This window comes from Muscardinus avellanarius (genome assembly GCF_963383645.1).
Source record: "Muscardinus avellanarius genome assembly, chromosome: 10".
In the NCBI taxonomy this organism is placed as follows: Eukaryota; Metazoa; Chordata; class Mammalia; order Rodentia; family Gliridae; genus Muscardinus; species Muscardinus avellanarius.
The window spans coordinates 111,096,159-111,100,709 of record NC_137796.1 but is presented as its reverse complement, the minus strand read 5'-3'; positions in this window follow the sequence as shown (position 1 = coordinate 111,100,709).

Sequence of the window (4,551 nt, the reverse complement as noted above, 5' to 3'; positions counted from 1 at the left end):
AGAGTCTTCAGACCGGGAGGGTCTGGGGTCCTGGGGGACAGAGGCCTGGGTCTTGCTCCAGCCTCCGGGGTTGTCTTGGGTAGCACCTTCTTGCTTCTTGGGGCTGCCCTGCTCCCTCAGGGCCTGGGAAAAGCAAGTACTGTTCTGGGCACGGAAGACAAGGGACAGGAGCCATACCTCCCACTCCAGGGAGCCTAGGCGCTCTCTGGGTATGGCCCCGATGTTCCCCACTTCTGGAACTCCAGAAGTGTTGATGTTCAGCTCTAGGGGAGGGAACACAGACACCCCGTGACAGATGGATCACGGACATCCTGCGCCCTGAGAACTTGGGGCCTCTGGAGCAGGGTTGTGGGGCTAGTCTTAAGGGAGGGCAGGCTGTAACGGGAGACAAGAGGGTCATCTCTGGCAGCCAGAAGAGACAGGGCCTGCAGATGGGATAGAGGGGAGGGGCTAGGCCAGCTGAGCTAGAGGGGCTGGGGCTGGGGCGTGGGGCGGCTGGCGGAGGGCCTGGTGGAGGGCCTTAACTCCAGGGTGTTGGGCAGTTCTCTCCTGAGTCCTGAAGCTTCTAAGCTGCCAGAGAAAGATGAAGGGTGAGCAGAGAGCTCCAGGAAGGGCAGGGAGTCCAAGACCCTGAGAAGTAAGACTGGAGGGGAACTGCTTAGGAAAAGGGGCAGAGGCCCTGAGACCCCAACTTTAACCCCCTGCTGACAACCTGCTCAGCTAGCCCTGCTTGGTGGCATGCCTCTGTAAGCCCAGTACTTAGGAGACAGGAAAGGAGGATCAGATGTTCAAGGCCAGCCTCAGTAACTTGGCAAGGCCCTCTGCAATTTAATGAGATCCTATTTTAAAATAAAAACTAAAAAGGGCTAGGAGGTTAGCTCAAAGGTGGAATGCCCCTGGGTTCAATCTCAAGTCTCACACACACACACACACACACACACACACACACACACACACACCTGCTCACCTAGCTGTCCACACCCCTCCTGTGACCAGCAGGGAAACTGAGGCGTGAAGGGGGGTGGCACCCACATCTGACTCTCCTTGCCACCTCCTAAGTTACTCCCTTTCTCCCTGGCCCCACAGGCTTCGGGAGCCCAAATGGCTACAGATCAGGTAAAGGTGGCTGGGCAGGGCCCGAGGGCACAGCAACCAACTCCTGCCCACCCAGCCCAGACTCAGCTTCTCATTCCCCGCAGGCTATGGTGCCCCCGGCGGCCTGGGAGCAGGTAAGGACTGGCCAGTGTTCAGGAGGAGCATGACGTGGGGACAGATGCTTCTAGACTCTCCCCAACAAGGGGGCAGCCGCAGAGAATATGGGGGCCTGCAAGGAGTCACCCCCAAAACCCCTGTGGGTCAGGCACAGTGACCTGAGATCCTAGTGCTTGGGAGGCTGAGACAGGAGGACGGCCAGTTGGAGCAACCTCACCTTAGCAGTTTAGCAAGACCCTTGGCAAAACAAATTTTAAAAATGCCAAGTAAGCCGGGCGTGGTGGCGCACGTGTGGAATCCCCGCATTCCAAAGGGCGAGACCAGAGGTTCTCGGACAGCCTCAGCTACTTAGTGAGGCCCTCTGCAACTTAGTGAGGCCCTGTTTCAAACTAAAGAATAAAAAATAGGGCAGGGGGTGTAGCTTGGAGGTCAAATGCCCCCGGATTCCAACCCCAGACACGCAAAAAAAAAAAAAAAAAAAAAAAAAATTTTTTAAATGCCAAGCATGTTAGAGCCTACCTTAAAATCCCAATAGTTGGGAGGCTGAAACAGGAGGATCGAAGGTTCACGGCCAGCCTCAGCTACTTAGTGAGGTCCCCCTCAACCTAGTGAGAACTTGTTTCAAAGATAAAGAATAAGCCGGGCGTGGTGGCACACGCTTGTAATCCCAGCAGTTGGGAGGCTGAAACAGGAGGATCGTACAGGTTCGAAGCCAGCCTCAGCTACTTAGTGAGGCTCTCAGCAACTTTGTAAGCCCCTCTTTCAAAATAAAGAATAAAAAATGGGCTGGGAATGTAGCTCGGAGGTAGAATGCCCCTGGGTTCCATCTCCAGTACCTCAAAAAATGGAAGAGAGAGAGAGAGAAAGAAAGAAAGAAAGAAAGAAAGAAAGAAAGAAAGAAAGAAAGAAAGAAAGAATAAAGCTGGGTGTGGCAGCACATGTTTATAATCCCAGCATTTGGGAGGCTGAGACAGGAGGATCGCAGTTCATTACCAGCCTCAGCTACTTAGTAAGGCTCTCTGCAACTCAGTGAGACCCTGTTTCAAAATAATGAATAAAAACTAGGGCTGAGGGTGTAGCTCAGAGGTAGAATCTCCCTGGGTTCCATCCCCAGTACTAAGAAAGAAGAAGTAACGTGGAGACAGCTGAGCAGGTGCCCTGGGCTCACGGGTACCACTGGGAGAGGGAAGGGAGGCGGGAGGGAAGTGTGGCTCTAAGGCCTCTCCTGCACCCACGTCCTCCACCTTTCTCTGTGCCTGCTCAGCATGGCTGTGGGCCCAGTGTGCAGTCCTGGGGGGCTCCTGGGTCTGTCCCTCAGGATTTGGGTGGGGTGCTAAACCTCAGGAGCTAGGTGAGCACTGCCCCACCCAGCCCTCTCTGACCCCTGCCTTTCTCTCCCACCCCTCACTGAAATCTGTCTCCCCAGGATTCAGGAATGGGGACGGGCTGGGAGCCCAGCCAGGTGAGAGTGGGAGTCCAGGGCTTGCCATCGGGTGTCCTCTCCCACGTCCCCCCCCGGGCCTGGCCAGTGTGGGGGCGCAGGGAGCCTTCCACCTTTGCTGGTGTCTGGCTTGGCCCACGGGAGGGATCTGAAGGTCCTGGACCCCCACCTTGGCTGGACCCCCACACCTGCCTCCCCGGCTCACCTCGCCCACTCCCACAGGCCTGCCAGCCCAGAATGGCTACGGAGCAGCCAGCCGTGTGGGGGCGCGGAGCTGGGGTCCCGGGGTGTCCCTGGGATGGGGCCTCCTGAGACCCTCAGCTGGTCTTCCTCTCTCAGGCATTGGAGGGGGGGTGATGCCTCAGAAGCCAGGTGAATTCACTGGGACCCCACGGGTCCACCCACCTCTGTACCCCCTCATTCTTTCCCTTCTCCCCGGGGCGTGGGAGTAGAAACAGGCTGGGCACGGGGACCTGGGCCTGCAGCCCAGCCAGGGGAGAGGCCCGAGCCTGGCCTGGGGGATGCCACTGGGTCAACATTAGCAGGGTCCTGCCTTGGCTCCCCGGGCCCCAGGGAGGGTAGGACCAGCAGCTAGTGCAGGTGGGCAGGGGGAAGCTGATATCTCTAATATCTGGTAGGGGAAAATGAGGGTGCCCTGCCTCCCCCGACCTGTCTGGGCACCATACATCCCACCCTTGATTCAGAACGTGCTAGAGCAGGAGCCCAGGGGCCCCTCTGCCTGCCCATCTCGCCCTCCCCAGGCTTTGGTGGGGTTGAAGCCCCAGAAGCCAGGTGACAGCCATCTGCCCCTGTCTCCCCAAGAATCACGGGCTCCTCCTTATTCTTCCCTTTGCCCCTGTCTCCCCAGGACATGGAACAGGACTCGGGGGCCAGCCGGGTGAGGACCCCTGGGACCAGGGGGAGAGAGTCAGGCTTGAGGGAGTGGGGCTCAGCCTCTCTCCTGGGCCTGGGGGAGCCCGGTGCATGGAGACCCCTGCCCCCCAGATCTGCTCCCCAAGGCTCACTGTCCTCCCGGCTCCCCAGGTTTCGAGGTCGGGAACGGCTTGGGCCTTGGTGCTTTTCCGGTGGCTGGAGTCCTGCCAGGTAAGTGTGGCCGGCCAGGGGCTCAGGAGGAGGCCGGTGAGGCAGCGGCTCAGGGTCCACCCTCAGTCTTAGGGGACAGGTGCGGGGCCAGAGGCAACTTCCTCCTGGCTCTCCCGGGCTCCTGAAGGCAGGAGAGGGGGCTGCCCTTGCTCTGCTCTCATTTCTAGGTACTGTCTCTGCTACTGGTTTTCTTTCCTTTTGTTTTTTGGTACTGGGGATAGAACCTCTGCAGAGGCATTCTACTTCCAAGCTACACCCCCAGCCTGGTTTATATCTTATTTATATTTTATTTGGAAACAGGGTCTCACTAAGTTGCAGAGAGCCTCACTAAGTAGCTGAGGCTGGCCGCGAACTGCGATCCTCTGGTCTCAGCCTCCTCTGGTCTCAGCCTCACATCCAGCTTTCTGTCACTGTTAATGTTACCCGTTGCTTCAGACGTGGCCTGGGGCCTAGGGCGGGTCTCCAGGCTGGTCTCTGGGCATGCTCCCTGAGAGAGGGATGCTGGAGGCAGGGGTACAGCTGGAGGCAGTCCTGCCCACCCCTGGCCCACAGGGGCCTGGCTCCAGCCTCCACCTCTCTCCCCATAGCCTCTGGGCCTCAGAATGGCCATGGACCAGGTAAGATGGGTGGGAGTTGGGAGCATTTGGGGTACCGGGAGCTCTAGACTCTTTCATCTGCTCCCCCTCTCTTTCTCAGGCCTCGGAGGAGCCTCAAAGCCTCAAAAGCCAGGTGAGCCTTGCGCTGCGGCAGTGCAGTGGGCCTGCTCACTGTCCACACGCCTGGCCTGGCTCCTG